Here is a 25,316-nt window from a genome sequence, read left to right on the forward strand (position 1 = left end):
AAACAATTCACCCAAGGTTATCTTTAAAGAGGAGCACCTTTCAGGGAGGAGACCATTTAAGTTTCTTCCCCCCACTTCCCCTCCCTACCGCCACCCAAAGAAACGTAAGGCCAGGCCTGGAACCTGCTGTCTTTGTCAATAAATCAGAAGTAACTAAAGCATCGTTGCAAAGTTATAAATCCCTAAAAAAGTAGGACTCGGATTCACTAGGTGCAGCCTGGACACACAGGAGGGGAATGTGTTTGAAGGCCCAGACACAAGCCATCCCCCTCCCCCCGCCCCAGGAGGGCAAAGCGAGGGCATGGGAACGGGAAGATGGAGGAAATCTGGCCCTCCTAGAACTGCCCCTGCTCTCCTGCCAGCCTGGCAGAGACGGGGCCACGGCCGGCCAAGCATCCTTGGTATGCTGGAGGCATCTGCCCTGGAAACCAGAGGCCCCGAGGCCAGGCCCTTTGTTCCCAGGGGAGCTTTGGCCACTGCAAAGGACTCCTCAAGACCCTCATCCTCTAAGCCAGACTGTGAGCCCCAGAGCCCCTCTCTGGGCTTCTAGCAGCCTCTGGCATGGCCTCCCTCCACCTCTGGTTAGTCAAAATCCAGGCGAGCCTTAGACACAGGGGCCAAGAACCTGTAACTTCTGTTGGAAGTCACCCACTCCCAAAAGAAAGCTCAGATAAAGCAGGGCACAGGATGGGAGTGGAAAACACCTCTTCCTGGGAGAACTGTAATTCAGAACTAAGAGCTCAAGCCATGAAACCACCTGGATCTGTCACTTAGCAGGTGCATGGACCCGGGTGACTCACCAGTTGTCTCTGAGCCTCCGTCTCCCCACCCGTAAAGGAGGTACAACCATAGCGGTGGTTATATGAACAGGCATACAATAGGGCACAGCCTTGTGCTTGGGACAGTGGCTCTGGCACCAGCCCCGTTGATGGCCAGATTTCTCAATCTCCCTGGACCTTCGTGTTCTCACCTGAGAAGTAGGGACAATCTTAACAAGGCTGTTGTAAGGACAACAGTGGCTGGCATGGAGCAGGCACTCAACAAATGTTACTATTATCATCATTAAATGTCTTGTTTGCTTTTTGTCTCAGGGAAGCCCCTCAGAACACATCATTACTCTCCCTAACCGCTGTGCCCAGACCTCTGCCAGGCAGGTCTCTGCCCAAAACCCCTTCTTCCGTCGGCTCCTCTCCCAGCCTGGGAGCTTTCTCCTGCGGAGCCACCGCAGTGGCTTTCCGATCTCCCTCTAGTGGCCACGTCCTGTAGTGCAGCCTCTTAGCGCTGCGTCTTTGCTGGGTTCAGAAGTCCTGGCTGGTTGGCTGCAGCCTAACGTGAGGATGCAGGCAGCGGGACGTGATGTGGCAGGTGGCATGAGGTGTGAGGATGACACGCCACCCCCTCTCCCTCACCCACACAGCAAGAGGCAAGCAGCAACAGGCAGCCTCACATCATCTGGAGGGCCTCTGCTTCCTAGTCTCATTCCGCTCTGGCGGGGGAAGGAACCCTAAACTGAATGTCACAGGCAGGGGCAGCCCACAGGCTCGGCATTTCCCCGGCTGGGTGACCTTGGACTCACCCGCCTGGCCTCTTTGCGCCTCAGTTTTTCCATAGATCCAATGACTCTAAGGGCTTCCCAGATCTGGCCACTAGAGTTTTCTGATCCCAGGAAGACCCCATACTCCATCCTCAGAGTCAGGGCCACCCTCGCTGCAGGCTGGGGGACCCTCCTTTGGAAGTGGAAAGGCTCCAGTCACCTTCCAAGAATATACCAGGGCTGGCAGCTCTGCCCCTGCCTCAGTCTGATCCGTGGCTGCCCCAGTGAGGCCCAAGGACCAAGGGGCTCTGCCCTCTGCAGAGTTAGCCCCTGCCACCTGCTCTATTAAATCCCATGCAACACAGTGCTATGGATCTTTGTCTTTACTGGGCCACGGACCCCCCTTGGAGAGACACAATCCCTCTTCCCAGGAAGCCCCATTTGTGCACACAATTTAATACACACAATTAGAAGGTTCTTAAACGTCCTAAAACTCACATGTGGGCATCCCTTCTCTTCCCTAGAGGCTTAACCCCTTCATTATTAGCATTCTCCTCGACCCTAGGGTTTTCTTTTCAACTGATTCTATCCGAGAAGGCTCCACAGATGTGTAAGCACTGATGTGGAAACATCACCCGAAATATTAAGTAAAAAATCTAGGGCCAAAAAAGACATGGGCAATAGTGTGCCACCATTTCTCATTTTTCAAAAGGGGTTTGTGTGTGAATATCTATCTATGTATTTGAATTTATGCATGAACAACCACAAGAACTTGCACCGAACCAGTTAACTGTAGCTGCCCAGCGGGAGGAGCTAGGAGACGGGTGGGAGGAAGGCATAGTTTATACTGAGTGTGTTGTTTCAGTTTGAGTTTATTAACCTTGGGGGACAGAGTGAAGCTACCCCACGCAAGAACTGGAGGGGCAACTGATGACAGGGTGGAGCACTGAAACTCAGCACTGGCGTCTCAATGTGTCCCCGATTCCGTCCCCAGGGCACTGCCGGCCAGCTCTCTCCTCCCACATTTCCAAGGCACCAGGGTTGAATTCACCACCTTTCTGCCAGAACTGGGCTTGGTCTGCTCAGGTGGGGGACAGCAGTCACCTGGGGCTGCTGAGACAAGGCAGCAGCTGAAAAAGGGCGAGACCTCAAAAGGGGGCCTGGGGCTTTGGGGAGCAGCTAAGGCCTGAGTTGGGGAAATGACTCCCCTCCCCGTTTTTTCTCCCTGTCACTTTTTTCCTCCTTTTGTGAAGCCCTGGGGAGACAGGAGAAGCAGAGGAAGAAACCTGAACATTGTATTTCTCACCAGACTCAGGAGCCAGTATGGAGAGGCCCCAAGGCTCTGGGGTCCCAGGAACTGGAACAAGGGGCAGAGGGAACTGGACGGGGGCGGTGGGGGGGAGTTGGCAAACAGGCCTCTGGGATGGAGACTGCAGAAAGGAAATGCTTAATCCCTTGTCTGCAGTAGCCAGCATCGATTCACCGTAAATGTTTGTTTAGTTAAGCCTAAAACACATAAAACGGCAAGGTTTTTTCTTCCTAAGGAAAATGGGGTGACGAAAATGAGGCAAGGGGAAAACAGGGGTCGAAAGTCTGAAAGAACTAGGAGCCACGTAGTATACAACAGCCAAGACACTTCTGGGCGACACAGACAGGTCAGAGCTACCTGGCTGCCAGTGGGAAAAAGGAAATATTTCACTTACATGTTTCATAGTATCCGTGAGATGAAGATTAAAGCACCTGCTCAAGAGATGCCCAGCTATTACTGATCCTGAATCCAGCACAAGGTTTCTTCTTAAGGGTCTCCTAGAGAGCCCTGAGCAGGTAGACCTCACACCTAATAAGTCCAAGGAGAAGCTTCGCAGGGCTGTGTCCTGAATCAACCTTCAGGGCGAGCGGTATGCCCACATAGAGTTCAGCCAGTGCAACCTTCCAGGGGAGGCAATCTGGTGGGGTCCAAACTCAGCCTCTGTGGTCTGGGTCAGCCAAGGGGTTACTGGAGGCCCCAGTGCTTCTTTGTCTTTGGAGTCGTGCCCCCTCAACCTGAAACACTGTGAGGTCTATGTATGGTCCTTCTCCCCAGAATCTGCACCAACACGAACATGGATTTCGTGTACAACCGCTATAGCGCCCGGGCCCTGTGGCTTATCCACAGACCCCACAGAACCAGAACATCCTTCGGGCACCTCCAATGAGGGCAAGTTCTTACAATCGTGGTTCCAAGGACAAGCATCCAGAGGGTGACCATCCACCAACCTGTCACCATCAACAGAGCTGCCTGACTGCCTCTTAGGAGCTCTGGTGTCTCCAGCGTCCACAAGTGAGGACCCTGGGGACATGCATGTTGTCTCAAGCCTCCCTGAGAAGTTACCCACAGGCATGCAGGGCAGCAGGCTGGGTGCTGGTTGGGCACCCTGACTCCCACTGCTGATGCCTTACAGCTATGAGACCTTGTGCAGGGCACCTAACCTCAATAGGTCTCAGTTGCCTTTATCTATGAAATGGGAAAGACGATCACAGAATCTTTCGAGTATTTGGGCTGTGAGACAGAAAGCTGACGAAGCTTAGCACAGGGCTGGGCACAGAGCAGGACTCATTAAGTAAGAACCCTGGGCATGATTTTTAGGGACTTCTCTAACCTACAAACAGGCGACAGTGGCCTGGAAACGTTCAAGGAATCAAAGCAGTGCCACAGCCTCCTCCATGAAGCTCCCACCATCCGTGGGGTTGGAGACCCTTGTTGTTCGGGCTGCAGAGACTACCTACTGCCCTGCCCTGGGCCCAGCGGGTCAGCGGGTCCGGCCCGACCTGAGGGAAGTCTTCCCCAGCAGCGGGGAGAGGGCCCGACCTCCTGGCACAAGGCTCCAGCGTGCCCGACTCCCCACCGGGGAGCAGTGAGTCAGAAGGGCCCGGTTCCCTGTCTCAGGCTGATCCTACCACAGCCCGGCCTACGGCCTGTGGTAGGCGGGACCCTTCTGCACCGACACTGGGCGGAAAGGCCCCGGTTTCCTGTCCCCCCTCCCCTCCGCAGCAGCCACAGCCTGAGTCGGAGAGTACCCAGGCCCCGCCCCCTGGATACCGGGGCTTCAGCCCCTCCTCCCAGATTCAAGGATGGGAAACCGCCAACAGGAGCTAAAGCACAGGCAGCTGCTGCTAGGGGAGCTGGGCGGGGGGCCATCTGTCCCTGGATCCTGGAGTCTCCAGGCTCGGGCCACCTGCCTAAGGCCCAGCTGGCCCCTGGGGATGAGGGAGGGAGGGCTGGGCGCAGGGGGAGGCTCACCTGAGCCTGGGGGCTATAACACTGGATGGAGGGGCTGCGGGAGTGGATACCCAGATATGATCAGGGTCCTGGCTCCCATCGAATGGCTTCTTACCGCAGGTACCACCGCCATCTTTCACAGGTGAGGAGCACGAGGCTCGGGCAAGTGAGGGAACTCGTCCAAGCGCGCGTAGCTAGTCCGTGGTAGGGCCAGGATTCAAGCTCAGCTCCGAGGACCCCCAAGCCCCAGCCCCAACCACAAAGCTTAAGCCCTCAGGCCACACCCAAGAGCAAGATTGGCACCCAGCACCAGGAGACTAGAGGGGAGGGGCAGGGAGTGCCAGGGCCAAGGTGGCCACCAGGGTCCCCACACACACTGTTGCCAACCCTGACCTCGGCATTCACCCAAACCCAGACGTGGGCTCATCCAACCTAGTGACGGGTCTCCCAGGATCAGACCCCTGCGGTGTCAGCTGGAGGGATGCGGGCTGCCTATGGCCCTTCCTGCCTGGTTCCCAGCACATCACATGCGTGAGCTTGGGTACCTTCTCACCACTTCCCAGCTGAATGACAAAGGGGAGATCATCGCAAAGATTAGAAGAGATAATGGGTGTGGACCAGCCTGGTGCTGCGTCCCACATGATAGGCAGTAACCAAAACACACTCTGCTCCCCGCTCCCTCCCGGGCTCCAGGTCTGGCTAGGCAAGTAGAGGGGGGAGTGGGTGGCTTCGTGGCCAGGAATGCCCAAATCCTAGGCGGCCAAGAGGACACCAAAGATGTCTTCATTACCACCTCGCCTGAAGTGGTCTGGAATGGGGCAAAGGGTTTGGGCTCAAGGCCCAGAGGTCCCCACTGGTCCCTAAGCCCAGGACTTACCACCAGCCTGCAGCTGGTCCCAAGGATGCCAGACAGTTCAATCTGTCAGTCCTCTGTCTCCTGGATGAGAAGCGTTAGGGGGAGCCCCTCACTGGTAACATGAGTATCCCTGCAGGGACAACAGGGACCTCCAGAAGACATAATGGCGGCTGCTCATGGAGGGCCCACCTCACAGGTGAGGGACCGAGGCTCACACAGCTGAGAACTGGATGCGTGAGGAGCACATGCAGCGAAGCTCTCCCCTGTCCAAGGTGTTCCCTAAAGGCTTCCCTTCCTTCCCTGACCCGCTAAAATCCTTGGTTACTCTCCTGACGCTGTACACCCTGTAAGGTGCACCTAAGTGGTTAGAAGGAACACAGCAGAGGGTGACAAACAGACCTTGGATCCAGGGCAGCCTTACCCTCCCAAGACCTTAGCAGGCCCCTGGGGAGGGGAGATCATGCCCACCTCCCAGGGGAGGTGAGGGGCTTAACTGAGATCCCAAACAATGCTCTTAGCGTTATGGTAACGCTCCCAGTGCATGGTACCAGGTACTCACTCGGTGATACCTTCGGAATGTCAGCATCAGACTTGTCTGTCGTCTTCATCTGCTTACAGAATCCCTGAGGGAGGGCACCAGGCCCCCTGTACCTCCCCACCCCCAGTGCACAGCTTGGGGCCCCCAGAACACGGCAGGGACTCAGTGGGTGCCAAACTACTCACTCCCCCAAGCAGAGACCGGGAGAAGGAGAGGGCTGTGCTCTGTTCCCCATCCCAGAGGAAGAAGAGATGAGCATTCCCGACAATTCCCAGCCCACAGCCTTGCAACTCTAATCAAGGAGCAAACACAAAGAGGGAATCTCTAAACATTTAGAAAACGCAGGAACTCTGTGCCCCACGCGGCAAAGTGGGGCTTTACAAAGAACAAATCATGCCTGACAAACTTGATAGCTTTCTTGATAGAACTACAAGACTGGTAGATGAAGGAAATGCAGGCAGGGTAATATATCTTGATTTTTAGCAAAGCATTTGATACAGCGCCTCAAGCAATCTTACAAAACTAATTCAAACAGACTTGGCCCTAAGCACTTGTCATGGGGCTGAAAGCAAGAGGGGGCAGGTCCTAAGGGTCCTGGGTGGAGGAGGCAAAGCCAGGGGTAAGGGGTTGAGGGACAGAGTCTGGGAGAGGGGGCAGGGCTGCCAAGACCCAGCGCTGGGTCAGATCTTATCTAACATCTTCATTAATGATCCTGAGAGAGGGAGTAAACAGTCTGTTAATGAAATTTGCAGAGGATATTAAATTAGAAGGTGTTGTGAACACCAGTGAGGATGGCAAAGCGGTCCAGAGAGGCCTGAGGGAAGAACCTTGGCAGGAAACTGTCAGCATGGAGGAGGGTAGGGAAGGTTCTGGGCAGCATCTGGGGCTACCTGGAGAGCCAGGGAAGAGGGATGGGCATCCCCAGGGCTGGGGTGGAGCTGGGAGCAGCCACGGCTAGCTTGGGTGATGGCTTTAACAGGCAAACCCCAAGAATCTCAGTTTTCCCACCTGTAAAATAGGACGGACAAGCAGATAAAATAGGACGGACAAGAGGATGCTTTGCAGCTCTGAGAGCTGGTACTGATACAGGGATTGCCTTTAGGGAGCTTGGAGCTGAAGCCCACCTTATGGGAGGGGAGGAGGGGAACTGGAAAGGAGGAGGGGCTGTCTGCAGGCCAGGGAGGGGAGGGCAGCAACTGAAAGAAGGGCGGGTGAGGGAGACTGGCTGGGCCATCACTGGAGCTCAGAATGCCCTCAAGCCACGCACAGATGCTGCCGAGGCAGGCGCTGCTGGGCTAAGCAGACGTGGGCAGGCCCCTCTCCCAGCCTGGCTGGGCAGTAGCACACCAGCTGGTGCCTCAGGCTGGAGCCCCGAGCCAGTCCAGACTTGTAGGGTACGCTGGGAACACTTCAGCAACAGAGGTTCTAACCTGCGGAGCTGAGGAGGCCAGCGTCTGTTATCTTTCTGGAGAGTTCCTGACCCCTGTTTGGTGGATCATCGGGAGATGCTTCTCCAGCCAGGTGAACCGGCCTCTCCAGGATCAGGGCAAGTTGCCCCATTCCAGTCCCCTCTCTCTGTCCTCAAAGCCTGGACCTCTCCTGCCCCTCTACCTCTGGCCCAATTTCAAGGGGGCTGAGGCGGGAGGCTGCCCATCCATTTGGACTTGGAGGATTTGTTCCCACAAAGCTCCTAGACAGGTGGGGTCTGAACGGGAGCCAGGACTCCCTAGCGTGGTGCTCAAGCCCTCGGCAACCTAAATAAGTGCTCCGTGGGAGGAAGAAATGGATGGCTGGTTCCCAGCTGGGGGTGCACCGGCACTGCTGGGGAGGCTCTTCCAAAGCAGGAGGCCAGCCCTGCCAGATGTCAAGACCACCTGCCAAATGCAGAGGATGGATCCAGGTGAATGCACTGCCAGGGGCGTTCCTTCCAACACCTGAATTAATAATAATGACACTTATTGAACACTTACTATGGCTGCGTTCTGAGTGTCTTCCTCATATTAATGCATTTGACCTTCCCAACAACCCCATGAGGTAGGTAAAGTGCTCTTATTTTCCCCATTTCACGGAGGAGGAGGCTGAGGCGTACGGTGGCAGCCATAAGCCTTGGCACCTAGTCAGAAAGCCCATGGGAGAAGCAGCAACCTGCCAAGAGCCACAGAGGGAGCCGAGCAGCTCCTGGGGCGGGAGGGGCATAACCCCAGTGGGTGGGGAGAGGCAGCCCCTCCTGTAAGGACCCCAGAGCCTTGCCCAGCCTCTCCCTGCCCCCCTTGAAGGGAGTTGGTCCAACTCCTGCCACACTTGTGGAGCCTGATTTTACTATATGTTTCCCTTCTCCCCCACCAGCGCTGGCCGCGCTACACCGAGTCCTCTGAACAAGTCTGTTTCCATAGAAACCATACAGTGACTCAGGGCTTCGGGACCTTCTCTGAACCAGATTATGAATATCAAATGCTCTCTCCCCGCACCAATGCAGAGTGAGTTGGAAAAGTAAAGAGAGACCCACAGTGGGCAAGGGAGAGAAACAGGAATGTGGGCAAGGGGAACTGGAGGTGGGGCACAAGCCTGCCCCCCCGCAGTGAGAGTATGGCATCTGGGACCCCCTGCAGACTCTGGAGCACAGATGTACACCTCCTCCGTGTGTGTGCAGCCGGTACACACATACCCCTATATGAGCTCCATCGGCACCACTCCTCCTCTGGAAGTAGGGCCCTGTGGGCGGGGAACAGGGAGGTAAGGGGGCTCTACATCCCTTCTAATGCGGGGGCGGGGGGACTTCAGGGCCTGGGAAGAGGGAAGCTTGTCTGCAAGAGGAGCTTGACTTTCAGATGTAGAAGAGCAAACCTCTGGCCAAAAACATTGCAATACTCAGCAAAGAGGGAAATTTGGATTTTAGGGGGGAAATGTGTTTCTGCTTTGAGGTGAGGAGGTCGGCATTGTTTGTGCCAGGAGGGAGGCGGCGCTATGATTTCAAAGCCTCAGCGGGGTTGGGGGGATCATTAGAAGAGACTTCCTCTCACTTGCCCTCCCACCCTGGCCTGGCCTAGGCCGCTCACCTGCCCTGATCAGAACAGCAGCAGGGAAATGAAAGTTTGCAATGCCAGGCTCCTAGCCTCTCTCAGGGGGCTAAGGCCCCAGGGCAAATCCACCCCCTCCTTTCCCCAGTAGCTCCCTGAAAACCCAGGAGGGAGGGGAAGAGAATAGGTTGGAGGCTTGATACCTCCCCAGTGAATCCGATGTGTGAGTCATGACGGTGAGAGCACTTAGAAAAAGAAACAGGGTCATGGTGATGCCTGTTAAGTGTCCCCAGCACCCCAGGACTGGAGCCCCGGTACTGCCTGCCCAGGTAAGGTCTCTCTGCCTGAGACAGCCAGCCCCACCTCAAGGGGTTGAGGAACCCGTGAAGCAGGTACCCGGTACCTCGGCCCCCACCTGCTTGCCTCTTACACCTACAGCTCCTCTGGCCTCCCAGCGAGGGTGCCTACCTCCTGCCCCCAATCCCAGGTCCCCTCTGCCTCCAGCCCCTATCGGCCCTCGGGAAGATGCTGGGCTCAATGTCTGTCCTTGACTGGACATCCACCTCCCCATCTCCTGCCCCCACCCCTCTATCAAAGGTCTAAGCCCATCCTCTGGCACTTGGACTCCCCAGTGGCCTTTCTTAGAAGCCTCCAGCTTAGGAGCAGTGTTCAAGTCCATCTGGAGAAAAGCTGCACCAGAGGTGAGGAACGTAATCCTGGGAAGGGGCAGGCGCAGGATGGGGATGGAGGTATCCTGTGGTATCAAAATTCAGGCCAAGGCGCCACCCTAGGACGACCATTAGGTCTTACCTTTTAACCCCTAGCTTCCCGGCCAAGGCCGCTCTGGGTTCCCAGAGCCCGGGAGGCGCTGCTCTCCGGGTCCTACCCAGGGAAGAGCAGGAGGGTGGCTTCCGCGGGGGTTCTGCACCTTCCAGCAGCCCCTGCCCCGCCTGCCCCCCGACCAGTTCAGCGCAGAGTGGTCGGTGCCGGTGCGGGGCAGGGGCGGGGGGCAGGAAGCAGGAGGCCGCCCCTGTCTCCGCGTGCAACCCTGGTTTGGAAAGTTGGTGCAGGCGTGGGGACCTCAGGGTTTCCAGGCTTCTCAGCAGCCCGGAGCCGGGCAGGCTGTGGGACGATGAGCCTCGGGCAGCCCCCAAGTGCGCTTCGCAGCGAAGGGGAGCGGGCGCCCCGGGGCCGCCGCGCGTCTCAAGTTTGCTGCCTCCCCAAATGGGGGCGGGGAGGGCTAGGGTGAGCGCGGCGCTCACCCACCGCCAGCCCGGGAAGCCGTTTCCTGCGCCCGACAAGCTGCTGTCCTCCCCCCGCCCCGCACCGCCCTCAGCGACCGTCCCCGAGCGGAGGGGCGTCTCCCACCGCGCCCGCGCCCCTCCCGGCTGCTACGGTCAGTGTCCGCGCCCGCCCGCCCCGGGGCCCGCCGGGCCCGGCCGGTACCTGGTCCGGGGCGCACCGGGAGCCGCTGCAGCGCCCCGCGCCGGCTCCATCCTCGGGTCTGGAGTCAGGTTCGCGGGGGGCCGGCGGGCGGCGGTGGCGGCGGCGGCGGCGGCGGCATCCTCCGCCCCCCGCGCCCTCCTCCTCGGCCTCCCTCCTCCCTCCTCTTCCACCGCCTCCGCGCGCCCCTCACGGGCCCCTCTTCATGGCCCGGGGGCGCGAGCCCGGGCCAGCTGAGAGCGTTCTCCGGAGCAGGGCGCGGGACCGGGGACGGGAACGCGAGGGCCCCAGGGGCGCCGGGCCGTGGGCCGGGACCCGGAGCGCCGCAGCCCGGGGCGACGGAGGAGAGCAGCAGCCGCAAGCGCCTGAGCCTCGCCGAGCGCCCGCCCGCCCTGGGTCCCGAGTCCTGAGCAGCGCCGGCGTCGGCGGCGGCGGCGGCTGCTGCTGCTACAGCGCCGAGCGAGCGGCAGGCGCTGCGGTCCGGGCTCCACCCCCCAAAGCCGCCCGCCCCTCGGCTGCCGCCCGCCCCCTGCTCTTCCCCACCCCTCCACCGCGCGCCCTCAGGCTCCCCGCGCCTCCTGCCGGCTCCCGCTCCCCGCTCTGCCCCAGCCACCAGCGCTAGCGACACCCCCTCCACAGGCCGGTTCCTGTGACAGACAACCCACCCAAACCCGGGGGAGCCACACCTACACCCCGGGTTTGGGGAGACCGGGGAGCGAGGGCGCAGGCTACCCATTGGCACCTCTTTCCGTACCCTCTCCCCACCCCCCGCCCCGTCCCCCGGGGGTGCTCTCCGAGGGCCTTCTGCCTGAGTGCCCCTCCCCCTCCAGAATTTCGGCTGGAGCCCCAGCCTAACCCCGGCCCGGCTGTCCTCTACCCCTTCCCCAGCCAGCGCAACGGGTGCGGGGGTGGGACACTCCAAAACCCAGAACAGGAGCCAACCATCTTTTAGTGCCAATACCTCAATACGCACCCTTAGCCCACCCCCTCCACCCCCTTTACTTCTCAGCTGTGTAGATGAATCATTTGCCCCTGTTCCATTTGTACCTCTTGGGCAGGGTCAAGGGGGTGGTTGGGGGGGGCATTAAGGAGGATTTGCTGGCAGAACCTCTTCCAGGCCAGTGCCACACACACACACACACACACACACACACACACACACACCCGCCCAGCCCCTTCCTACCAGCCCTTGGCACTCCTAGGTGGAAACCTGGAGTCACTGCTGCCCTTATGTAGGGAGACCTGCCCACAGCCCGCAGGCTGAGCACCTCAGCCTCTCATTCTTCGCACAAATATTGACTGAGCATCTCCCGCAGGCCAGGCCTGCATGGGCACCAGGGACTCGGTGACAAGACAAACGGACCCCTGGCCTCTCAGAGTGAAGTGTAGGAGAAGCAGGGTAAACAGGCAGAGAACACATGAGATTAGTGGCCCCTGGGCTGGAGGGGACAGCAGGAGCGCGCAGCTCTGCCACTGCGTCTGAGCTGGGGCTGGCCACCACCGAAGCCTCACCTGGAGAAGGGGATGTGCTTGCACTGGCTGATCCCCTGTCCCTCCTCAGCTCTGACCAAGCAATCATCCTCTCAGGCCAGGAAAGGCAGTCAGCTTCCATCTCCACCCATCTCTGAATCTCTGATTTCCAGTCATAGCCAGACAGGGGCCAGAGAGCCACGGATGACTTGAGAACTTCCAGCACCCTGCGGAAGCCTCCTCGCCCAGGACTGAAGGCCGCCACCCAACCTCAAACAGCGTTGCAGAGTGTGGTACAGGAGCTCTTGGGTCACAACCTGCCATGTATTTGCGTGAATGATGCAGCCTCTTTGCGCCTCACTTTCCTCCTCCAGAAGATGGAGATACCGGTCCTCACCTCATGGGACTGCTATAAAACACTAGATGGTGAAATGTATGCAGAGCCCTCAGCACTGTGTCTGGCACGTGGTAAGGGCTTGATAATTGCACCGTGCTGTTACTGTTATTGACTAGCTGGTGTTCAGGGTAGCCAGGAATGAACATTCACTCACCCAGAGGAGGACGTGGCCTCTATGCTTCTCTGGGGGACTCAGGATTCGGATCACTAAGACTCTCTCTCCACACAGAACCACATGGTATGAAAGCCCCTGTCCCCAGGGTCGCACCAAACCAAACGGTCATTTATCTTGGTCACAACTGCAAATTCGTAATTAGAAACTCCCCCACCACCGCTGGCCACAAGCCTGGCAATGGATGCCCATCAAGCCAGTGTGATCCAGTGTGATCCAAACTCATCTACCAGTGTGTTTTCCTGCTGCAGCCGCAGCAGCCTGGCCTCAGCCCTGCCCGCCTTCCACCCACCACAGCCGGGATGGTAGCGCCAGTCCTCAATCCCGAACTCAAGGTGACCGGATCTGTTTCCCAGCGTGCCCCCGAGGCGTGGCCGTGCTCTGGGATGCCTAACAAGAGAGCTGACCTTCCAGAGGCAAGAGCTTCATGTTTCAAAATCCCGTTTGTCCCTCTGTAGAAAACCAACCTCTAATAGCCCAGAGCTGAGCCATCAGAACCTTCTTTCACCCAGAGCTAATCCCTCCCCTAGTCTTCAGCCTGACAAGAATAGCCAGGGTTTAGAGAGTGCCTTCTCTATCTTGCCCTCTCAGATCCAACACCTCATTTTTCAAATTCTAGTGTATTTCGGGTGGAGAGGAGGGAAATGTACATCTGGCTGACATGAAAAGATTGGTGGGGTTGTAGTGTAAAGACGGAGTGAAATTTGGATTTTTTTTTGAAGCATATTTCAACTCTAAAAATAGACAAAAGAGCTGGGCTCAGGAACACCGGGATTCTGTTTCATTTTCTGGAATCTCCCAGTTGACAAGCGTGAGTGTTTCGTGAGCACCTACTGTGTGCACTGCACTGTGGCAAATGGTACAGGGGAAGAGAGGAAGGAGAATATCGGCCTTTGCTCAGGGAATTCGGATCCCAATGAAGCAGCGAAAAGCAGCTGCTGCAAATGTGACTGGCACAAAATATGTAGCCTTGGAAGTCAGAGGAAGATGGAGCCTCGGCGGGTCATTCAGGGAGGGCTTCCTGGAGGAAAAGGCAATTCAACTGAGGCTTGAGGGATGGGTAGGGTGTAAAAAGGCAAAAGAGCAGGAGAGCCTGTGAGAAGCAGCAGCAGCTAGCTGGATGGAGCTCATTTGTGGAATAATATAGGAAGATTAACATTAATGGCTAATGTTAGAGGTCTTACCCTGTGCCAGGCGCTGTACTATTTGCTTTGTGTGTGTTATTCTGTTTCATCCTCAAAGCAACCCTATGAGGGAGTTATTATCATTCTCATTTTATAGGTGAGAGAAACTGAGAGCCAATCAGGTGAAGCGGCTTGCCAAGGTTTGCAGAGCTGGTGAGCAATGGAGCCAGGATTTGAGCGAGCAGTCTGGCTCTACCCACTAACCACTTAGCTGCCCCACCACTGCCAGCCCGACTCTGGTGGTGGGGGTGCCCGCAGGGAAGAACAGCAGGTGGAGTGGGCTGGGGAGGACAATGGCAGGGGTTAGGGCCTTCCGAAGCCCCCAGGCATAGGGGTTTTCTCAAATAAAGCCCCCAGACACCCCTGGGGAACTCTAAAATGAGCTCTCCCTTCGGTATGCAGGTCCCTGGGGTTTGGGGAAATTGGTTAAGGGGTTTGGGGGCTCAAGATTTCAGCTTTTTAATATCTCTTGCTGTCCGTGCAGTGGCAGTCTGTGCCACCCACCTAGTTACTTCAGTCTGTTCCAGGAGATTGATGGTACAGGTTTCGATTTAAGATCTGTCTCTGCGATCCTCAATTTCCCCTGTCTCACGGGGATGCTGCCAAGGCGGCGAGTGCATGGAAAATGGCTCCTGACTATTCCCAGACTTCAGGCCTGAGAGCCTGCAGCACCTGTAGAGAAAGTTCCAACCTGAAAAGCCTGGGCAGAGGTGGCAAGGCGCAGTGGACCCGTCCTCTGGAGCCTCGGTTTCCCCACAGATGCTGTGAAAGGGGTGCTGCTGAGGAGCCCTCAGAGGTAAGCTATACCGACTCCCTCATTTCATAGATGAGCAAACTGAGGCCCAGAGAGGTTAAACGACTTACCCGAGGCCACACACGTAGTGAGTTGAGCCTTCAGCTGGGTCTCCAGCTTTTTGAGGAGAAGGTCTGATACATACCTCTTATCCCCCAATTCTGCCCTGTTCTAGATGAATTCCTGTTCTGGATAAATTCCTCTTCTGGATGAATCAAGGGACCTAAACTTCTCTGTGGTTATAATAAAACAAATATTTGAACACCTTACCTGGGACCGGGTATTGAACTGTTCCCTCAGGAATATGTGATCCCATATCTTCCTCATAAGATCCCTGTGGGTCACCAGGCCCAGGAGTCACCAGGCCTTGCCAGCTCCTGGATTCAGAATACCACATCATTTTGGCCAAAACCCCCAGACCCCTGTTCTTGTCCTTTTCTGCCCTGTCAGGTCCTCAGCCGAAGCCCCTTGAAAGGTCACCCTACTGCCCCACCTAAAAGGGTCTCTGTGAATCCCTCAAAGGGAATTTGTGCTTCTCCCAGACCAGGGTGTCAGCTGCAGTCACCACTGGCCATCTGTCATGTTTGTCTTCTCCTGCTCTAGAACTTACCAAAGGCCATGAGGCTACTTGAAGGAGTGCCCTCACCCCCGTCAGGTCTCCCTGATTTTGGCCTTTGTGGGGAATCTAATGTCCAGGCCAAGCAGTGACTCCTGATGCCCCCAGAGCCCCAGTCCTTGGGCTGCCAGAGGCCAGAGGAGCGGCACCTTCCCCAACAGAGGGGTCTTAGGTCCCCAGGGCCCTGAGGCATAACTGCTTGTACCCTAGTTTCCCAATACCTCTCTACAAAGAGCTGGTCCTGCTGGTGGCTACAACCTCTAATCCCTGGCCTCAAAGGCAGACCAAGGGGCCAGGGAGGAGGGCCCTGTTCCCTCCTTACTCCTTCTCTTCTTGGACCTACTCCCAACAGACAGTCCCTCTCCTTCTCCAGTTACAGAGCAAAACGCTCCAAGTAAATCAGAGGATGCCAGCAAATCTCGGTAAATGGGAGGAAACGGTTTACTTCTAGCAGGTAACCAAGCCACAATACACCTGCTGCCCAGACCAGCCCTGTCACCCCAGGGCTCTGGCCCTTCTGCTTCTGCTGGATGGGAGGCAGGAGGGGTCTGTCTTCATTCTCAACTGATCGACGCAGGCCCCATCCCATCCTCCAGGCTCCATCTTCCTTCCTCGGGCCTCACATGGTCCAGCCCAGATCTTGGCAAGGCGAGGTTCATCCAAGTCCCCCATAGTTTCCGGGAGGACAGAGAGATCACAGGAGGCCAGATGGCCACTTCCTTCTGAAGAAGGAGTCTGCTCCGGCTGTCCTCTGAGGAAGAAGTCCAGCACAGAAGTTGACCTTCCCTAAGCCACTCTGCGGCCATTGCCACGCTTACCCACAAAGGCCCAGGCTGAGGAAAATCAGGGGGTACTCTCGGGATCCAGTGTTTCCATACGTGCTTCCGAGAGCTTCCCTGCTGGCAGGGTGGAGATGCAGGCCCATAGCCTGTGCTCATCTGGAGAAGACTTCCACCTCAGTCTCCCCACCCAGGGCAGACCTCGAGACAGCCGGCCACAGAACCATGGAGGAGATGGACAGACTGACCAAAGGCAGACAAGGCCTAAGATGGGCCGCATTCCCTGTGTCTGATGTAAAAATAGGGTACAGTGAGTAGGCCCTAGGGCTGGGGAGGTGTTGGGAGCTGGGAGTGGACAGAACAGGATGGTGGGCTGCAATTAAAACCCCCCAACCTGGGTAATTCCCAGGCCTCAGCAGGGCTGTTACCATGGCAAGAGAGGCTGACCAGGTAAGACAGGCTCCTGGTAGGGCTGGGCTCCCTCCTGTGCTCCTGCCTACAGAAGCCTCAGCCCCTGGATAGGACAGTTCAGACCAGGGTGTATGGTCCAGCTCGGAACCGGGCAACGTACAGGTAGAGGCCCAAGCGCTGTGGGGCATGTGCCCAAGTGGCAGGGAGAGGGAAGAAGGGACAGTGTCTGGGCCCAAAAAGTAAATAATGGCATGTCCTGGGACTATGGGAGGCCACCAAGGCCCTGGCCCAGACTCTAGGGACACGGGCTGCCTAGAGCGGCCAGGAAAGTCCAGTCTGGTCTCTTGAGGCAGGAAGAGCCCTCAGGAAGCCTGGATCCTTGTCTGGTAAACCCTTGTCCCCGACTCGCCAGGTCCCCCAAGCCCCTCACTTGCCTCCAGGCCAGCCTCTTGCCTGTCTCTCCTCACACCCCCTCACTACCTCTTGCTCATGGGCGCTCACCTCATGTTGGTCCCCAAGACAATCCCTTTCCCAGCCCTGGCTGGTGCTGAGCAGGTAGAAGCCCTTCTGGCACGTTCTCTGCTGGCAGATGGTAACAAGCAGGGTGAGAGTGGGCACCGCACTGGATCTCATAGGTGGACATTAGAGGGTGAAGGGTCAGGAGATGATAGATGCCAGGGCTGCCCGTAGGCCTCACCTCTGAGGAATCTTGGAGAAGCTCAGCAGGGGTAAAGATTCACCTTTCACGCCAGTATGAAGTCCCACCCTGGGGAGTCCGGCCCAGAGGCAACCAGGAGGCCTGCCTCCTGGGCCAGTTCCCAGGGTGTGAGCTGCCTGGAGAGGGGTGCTGCTTCTGGGTGTTCCCTATGGGCCACTTCCTCCAGACCCGCAGGCTGTCCACATCCATTGACCCCAGGAGGGGAGAAGAGATAAGTAAGCACTCAGCGCCCACTTCCCTTTTCTCACCCGTTCCCCACGCCTCATCTGCCCCCAGACTCTGGGCTCCGAAATGCAGCTCAGAGTCCACCACCTGCAGGCACCGCAGCCCCTGGCATTCGGGAGCCAGGAGGCCGAGCGGAGAAGGGGAGGTGTCCTCTGGACTCCCCTTGCCCAGCCCCAGGCCAAAACGTTGCTCTTTCCCTCCTCCCTCTGGGGAAGGAGAGGAAGGGAGTGTTCTGCCAGGTGCGGTCAGCCCTTGGCCAGGGGCCCGTGGGCACCTCCCACTGGACAGCCCAGCCCTGGTCAGTGCTGCACCGGCTGGCTCTGAGAAGTCAGCCCAGAAACAATGGAGCCATTCACGCAGCCTGGGCTTTGCACAATGACCCTCTTGGTCTATCTCGGTGGCTAGACAGTGTGTGAGTGAGAGAGAGAGAGAGTGTGTGTGTGTGTGTGTGTGTGAGAGAGAGAGAGAGAGAGAGAGAGAGAGAGAATCTGGAGGTAACTGGAGAGCCCAGGCAGAGGCAGGAGAAAGAACACTGACCAGGGACTTATTTATAACAATCCTGATATCCATCCTTTGTCAGACAATTGCTATGTGCAAGGCACTATCCTAGGTACCTTCGTTATCCCCACAACAACCAAGTGAGTCAGTTCCAACATGACCCCCCATTTTAAGATAAGGAACCTGAAGTGGGGTTATGGAAGTCAGAATAATGGTAAGTCCCTGACAGGGGTATTAACTGGGAAGGGGCATAAGGGAACTTTCCAGGGTAGTGCAAAGTTCTCTCTCTGGGTGGTGGTCACATGGGTGTACACACACACTTTCATTGTGCTGTCCACTGAAGATCTGTGCGTTTTGCTGTATATAAATTGCTATATGTAAATTATATTTAAGTAAAAATAATGACAGTACATCCATAGAATGGAATATTACCCAGCCATAATGAAAGAAGAGGGAAGCTTTTTGTATACTAATACATTAATAGATCGCCAAGATACACCGTTAAGTGAGAAAGGGTGATGTGTAAAACATTAGTTTCCAGGTATACGCAAACACATGCTTTAAAATACTGTCTGTACAAATCTGTTTGCATGCTTACGTTAGATTATCTCTGGACAGACACACAGTCACCACGGTTGCCTCTGGGAAGAGGAGCCCCATGGCTGGCCACAGGCTGGAGGAAGACTTTCCACCATATACCCCTTTCTTAACCCACAGGAGTGTATTACTTCTTCAAAAAGTAAGTGAAATTAAAGCAAACAATAAAAGAGTGCCTGAGTTGCCAGTTCCCAAGCCATTATATCCATTGCTTCAGAGCATTTAATTCCAAAGTCAAACGGCCTCTCTCTACTCTCCCCACCTGTCTCCAGCCTGTCTCCCCTCCTCGAAACCAGCCACACTGCAACCGGCTGTGACTGCCCAGCTGGGAAAAGTTCACAGCTGGGACCCACCGTGGACCATCCAGGGCCCGCTGTGGCCTGAGAGCCTGGAGGCTGGGCCAGGGCCGGAGCTGCGGAGAAGCTGCTGACCTCAGAGAGCCCAGCCCCCTACCAGCCCCTGAAGAGGGTGGGTGCCGCGCCCTCCAGCTGAGGGCGTCTGCCCAGGTCCCCGCCCTGCCCACTGCTCCTCACCCTACTATTGTTTTCTCGTACGTTCCTTTCCCCGGTGCCTCCAAGCAAACCCAGGGAGGCCAACAGGTGTGGCCAGAACACCTGCCCGACCTGGCTGCAGGCGGGCAGTGAGGGGCAGCCCTCCTCGGAGGAACGTGAGGCTTTAGCTCACTGCCGCTCATCATGTCCTGCTCGCAAAGGACCAGCTTGGTTTAGAGTCCTGGCTCCGGATCCCAGCTCTGCCACTTCCTGGCCATAACACTGCCGGCAAGTAACTTCATCTCTTTGTGCCTCAGTTTCTTCATCTACAAAATGACATGTCCCTGTCCGGATTATTGTGAGGGGAGACGAGATGCAGAGGAGCCAGAGCACGGAGCCTGGAGCAGAGCAGGCGCGTCTTGGCAGGACCCACGCCTCACCCACCAAGCAGCAGCATCTAAGCAGAGCTCTATGCACGTTCGTAAAGCGCCTCGCAGAAGGGGGTGACCGAGGGAGAGGGCCCGTCCCCGCCAGGGCTCCAGGTCCCTTCCGGGTCCCTCCCTGCGCCAGGGTCATCACAACAGTTCAGAGTATTGACAGCTGAGGAGGAGCCCAGGCTGGCGGGCTTGGAAACCTGGTTTTCAGGTCTCAGGGCCGAGAGGCAGGAAGGATGGCCCCAGGCCCATCTCCAGGTCTCCAAGAGTTAGCACAAGGAAGAACACCAAGACGAAGATGGTGGGGCTTCAGGTGGGACAGGTGTCAGTGCACCATCTCAGCATCACCTACCTGGCTTTCCTTATCTTACCAGGTCCCCCCAGCTTTGCAACCCCAGCAGACGGGGCCTGCACACACACACACACACACACACACACACACACTGCACAGGCATTAGACCCTTGTGGCTGGGGCTGACCTGGGCCAGTCTGGCCTGGAAGCTGTGTTGCTCTGGGCAAGTCACTGAACCTCTGAGCCCCATTTTCCCTATCTGTAAGGATCATACAGATGACCCAGCCTGGGCTCTTTATAGCCTGTTAACACACTGACGGGCAGCGGCGCTCCACCTCCATCCCTCCAGGATCAAATCCCTGTAGGAGGCAGAGTCTGTGACATCTGCAGCCTTCACTTGGGGACATTAAGGACGGCCTCCTTTTCAGGCCTTATGCCAGGCCTAGGAGAGATAACAGTAAACACACAGCAGCCTGGTCCTGAATGAGCTCACATTCCAGCATCGTGGGGCAGGGCGGAGACAAGCCAGAAAGTAAGGGACCAGGCCACATGGTGATAATGGTGGAACGAAGGCGAAATGGAACACCCTGGAACACAGAGGAAGGAGTTCATTCTGCCAGGAAAGGGGCTCCCCTGCAGGCCCTATGTCTCTTGGCCCAAGTCTGCTCTGAGCATCACATCAGTAGCTCATGTCACCCTCAGAACAGCCTCAGAGGCAGCAGGAAGGTGGGACAAAACACCTCTGTTTTACAGGTGAGCACCAAGCCTCCAAGAGGGCAGTCAGCGTGGCGCTGGGATGGGTACCCAAAGCCCCGGCTCCCAGGGCTGCTGTTCCCCGGCACTATTGTGACCACTCAGTACATCCCCACCCAGGACGCCTCCCCAGGTCATTGGCTGCACCTGGCCAGGCTTTGTGGGTAAGAAACTTCCTGCCACCCAAGATCATTCTTTGGCAAGTGAGAGCTGCAGGCAGTCCCTTCTCTGGAGTGAGAGGGTCTCCCCAGACCCTAAAACAGCCCCCTCTCCCCCTTACCCACTCACCCTGCTCAAATCCATGCCAGAAATGCTGTCTCCAAAAGTCCCCTGTAATGACGCACAAGGCATCGCTGACTGCCTAGCCTGTGGGAGGCTCTCACTGGGCCTAAACCACCACTCCCACCCGCCCCCCCGAGCCTGAGAGGCAGGTGGGGAGACACCAGAGTTATGGCAACCAGCCCATCTGGCTTTCTGGGCATTCCAGAAAAACGTCCCCTGGAGGTGAGTTATCTCTGCTCCCCTCCAAAGTGGTTCAACCACTGCTGCTCAACTATTTTCCGGGCAGGCCCAAAATACATCTGTTCTAGAAGGGTCTCTTTACATTAATGATTAGTTCCTCCGCCTCTAAAAGAGAGACATCTCTTTAAAGGGCAAAATCTTCCAGGCTGCGGCTGAGTCAGGCTGTGAAAACAGCAAAGAGACACATACCAGGGTACCGAGTTCCCTATCCCACTCCTTAGAGCGGTAAGGACTGTCACAAAGCAGGGAGAGGGGGATGGAGAGCCCCAGGCCCAGGGTCTAGCTCTGGGGGCAGAGGGAGAACATTAGGATCGCGGGACCCAAAGGAAGAACATTGAAATAGGGTCCCTGGGAAAGGTTTCTGGGGTCCAGACACCTGCTTCAACCCACTGAGGAGGTGGGGTGGTAACAGAGGAAATGCTGACCCCACTTCCTTGCACTGCCCAACTCTAGAGGACACTCCCTGTAACACAGGGGTGCATTGTGGGTAGAGAGGGTTTCAGTTCAGCCAGAGCAACAACTTTCTGACTAGGACCTTGAACAAGAAGCAACTTCTACCCAAGACCCCTCAGCCTGGCCCAGAGTCCTCCTCACCAGACGTGGTTCTCTGGGTCAGTCCTGGCTGGAGCAGAGGGATTCCCCAGTTGGCCTTTAGAGAGTTGCTCTCCTGAGGGGGAGAGGTCTCCCACCAAGGAAGCAATGAAACAGCTGGCGCCTCTCACCCCTTCTCTGGGTCCCCATTTTAAATGGGGACAGGAATGGTGCATACTTGCTTGGATTGATTGTTGAGACGAGTAAGGGAAATAAATGTATTAAATAAAGGATTTAAAGTAACAAGCACAGAGTAGACACTCAGTACATGTCAGCTATTATTATTATTATGGCTTTGAGACTGCCTGAGCCCCTCACCACCTCCTCCTCCCCTCAATTATTGACACACACACACACACACCCCATCAATGTCATGTCTGCTCGAGCTTGCAAACAAACAAACAAACAAACAAACAAATCTGGGCTTCTGGAATGGGACTTCAAGCCTTGCTTGGAGATGCGCAAAGCCTTTGGAGCCAGAAGTGGAGAGTGGAGGAAAGGGGGGAAAGAGGGAGCCTGAGTCCCCAGGGACAGCTGCAAGCAGCAGATAAGGGCAGAGGCAGCCTAGCAGGAGCTGAGCAGGAGAGCCAGGCTCAGGTGACTGCGAGGGAGGCTGGAAGGAAATCAGAAGACCGATCAAACCTGGGGGCGGGAAACACACACACACACACACACGCACGCACGCACGCACGCACGCGCACGCACCCTACAGCACCACGAGTTGGAGTCCTTATATCAACTCTGTCTTATGGGGAGGAAAAAAGAAAATAAATGAACCTTGACAAGAGGGAAAATTGTAAAGGTCACGCAGAGAGAATTGTCAGCACCCTCTGCATGGGGCCAGAGAACTAGGGGGCCTGGTGACAGGCCAGAGTCCAACCCAGGAGGACATTCTGGGGGCCTCTCAACCAATCCCAGCTCTCACCACTCCCTCAGCAACCTTGCGGCCCCTCCACATCGGGTCCCCCTGAGGCAAGAGACAGGGGCCAGCTCTCAGGGCACACTCCTTCAGGGTGGGGCAGGCTGCCTCCTGTCTGGTTTGCCCTGTTCCCATGCTCCGGGACAGCACAGTGACCTCGGGGGCTGTTGATGGGCTGACAGTTCCCCAGGGGGCCAAATCCAAAGTCCCCTTTAACAGGCTAAGCTGCCCAGAGATCTGCATAAAACTTGGCAAGCCTTCACCCTCCACCTGCCTTTTTAAACTACTGCCTTGAAGCACTCTGGCTTTCAGCGGTGACCTTGGCACCTGTTCCGACCCTGGGCTGATTCTGAGGGATCGGGCTGGTCTCCGATCCCTCAGTCAGGGCGAGTCTGTGCTGGGCCCCTGCTCTTCCACACCACCTCCTGCCCCAGGCCCCCCCCACCTCGTGCCACCCCCAGCACCACGGTCTGGCCTGACACCTTCCCCTTCACAGAGGAGACAGCTCAGGCCCAGCCTCCCTACCTCGCCCTCATCTGTCTGGAGAGCAGCTACTCAGGCTTGATGTCTCACTTCAGGTCACCTCCCCTGCCAAGCCGTTTGCTCCCAGCTCCTTCCCATGAAAGGGGAATCCAACGTACTTTTCACATCCCCATCCATTACCATTTTACCTGTATAAACGTCTATGCATCGGCCTTTCCTGCTAGACTGGGAGCACCTTGAGGTCAGAGCCCTGGCTTACTCGTCTCTGTAAACCCAGGACCTAGATCAGGACCAAGCTGAGAGTAGGCAGCCACCTAGTAACTGCCAAATGAACCCCAGACGTTCAGAATGCGAGGTTGACATGACTCAGTGAGTTCTTCCAACTGACCCCAAAGCAGGGCACTCGTCTGGACCAGCAGATCCTGCATCTGTCCATCCTTTGGTGCTTAGGGAACCCCAGCCTGAGACTCGGATGGGGAGAGACCGTCCTGTCCCAGGGACCGTCCTGTCCTGCACACAGGACTGCGAACACGCCCGTCTGATTATTCACCATGCCAACCACCACCCCCTACATCTCAGGGAGACAGAAAAGACACAGCTCCAAATGCCAGCATTAGGGCGATTGTCCCCCGGAGGCTCCAGCTAAACCCACTCAAGCTACAGTTCTCCAAACAGCACTCACTCACCCACACTGCCATGGTACCCCCAGCCCCCAGGGCTGGGCCTGCCTGCAGAGGGGGGCAAATTGCCCTGTGCTGACCTAAGGTCACATTCTTTGCCCAGAAACAGAATCCAGCGGAGGAGGGAAGGAGACAGGGAGAGGAGGAGGGAGGGAGGGAAGACAGGGCTCCCACAAGAGGGGTCCCAAGAGTAAGATGTGGGGATGAGGCTGGAAATCCTGCTGTACCCCACACACTCGTAGGCTGCTTCCCTCAGAAGAGCCTGGGCTGTGGCTCTGGGAGTCCCAGGGGTGACAAAGAAGAACCTGGGTCCAGGCAGGAAGTAGGCACCGGTTTTTCCAGATGCATCACTCACTCATTCAACACACAGGAAGCACCCAGCTGGGGGTGGTGTCACAATCCCACCCCTGGGGAGGTCACTGTCCAAGGGGGCAGGCGCTGCCCTAGACGTAGCCGTGCCGTGCTTCCGGAGGGTGGAAGCTGGGGCAGGATCCTGCTGTGCTTTCAGGCAAAGAACACACAGGAGGCAGAGGCTGGCTGGGGTCGGAGGCCGACGTGGCCGAGAGCAGGCTTTTCTGGTGACCGGCAGCAAGTGAGAGGAAGATTTTGTAAGAGTGATAGAAAGAAGTTCGCTTTACCAGCACCTACGATGGCTAAGTGCCATCAGTCCATTTGCCTGGAAACCCTGCCGGGTAGCCTCCTCCATTCTCACTGGGAGGGAATTGACAAGCTATCTTTATTTTATTAAAGTTTATAAAGTACTTTTTGTATCTATCGCCACGCTTCACCCTCACTAGATCCCTGTGAGGAAAGCACTAGTCTCCCTTATTTGGGCAATTAATAACCTGAGGCCCAGAGAGGCACAAAGTAGCTTCTCCAAAGCCAAACTGCCTGGCTTCACATCCAGGACTCCTTGCTGCCCTCTCGCACATTGCGATGAATGGCCAGGCTGAGGTTGTGGAGGCATCAGGTGGGGAGGAACAAGTGCGTTGACCATCGTAAGTCATCAGGGGAAAGGGACTCCTGCCCTTGCAGCCCAAAAGCCAACTGCAGGTGCCCGGGGAAGAGCCGGGCAGACAGTACCATAAGGAAGCCTTGTGTCCGGTTGACGTAAGTGCTGACAAGGCATTAAAGGGCTAGAGCAGAGGGTTGCTTGCTTTTCAAGTAGCATTCATGCTGCTTCGCAGAGATGGAACACCCATCCTGTCCTCTCTGTGGTAGACTGGATAGCCAGGGCTGGAATCACTTCTGAGGGCCACAGACAAGGTGAGTACCACTCCCCATCATTCACCAGGTGCCTGGGGAGGCCCTGCTCCGCATCAGGCACTGCAGAGGTGAACACAGGGCTGAGCGTCAAAGAACAAGATGCAATGGGTGGACCACTGCAGGTGGAGAGGACAACAGTGTAATCAAAGGCAAGAAGGTGGCTGGAAAGCCCACTTCTCATAGCACCTCAGCCCAGGGGGCCAGTCAAGGGGTGAAAGGAAGAAATCCAAGCTATGGTTGGAGTAACGGAGACAAGGAGAGGAGGAGAGGACAACCCCTAGGTCACCTCTAACAGCTCCAGAGAGAACGATGGATGCTGGTGGAGAATGCTCAGCAGATGGGGAGGTAGCAGGAAGGCCACAGTCAGGTGCAGGGCGT

The sequence above is a fragment of the Phocoena phocoena genome, chromosome 8 (genome assembly GCF_963924675.1).
Source record: "Phocoena phocoena chromosome 8, mPhoPho1.1, whole genome shotgun sequence".
In the NCBI taxonomy this organism is placed as follows: domain Eukaryota; kingdom Metazoa; phylum Chordata; class Mammalia; order Artiodactyla; family Phocoenidae; genus Phocoena; species Phocoena phocoena.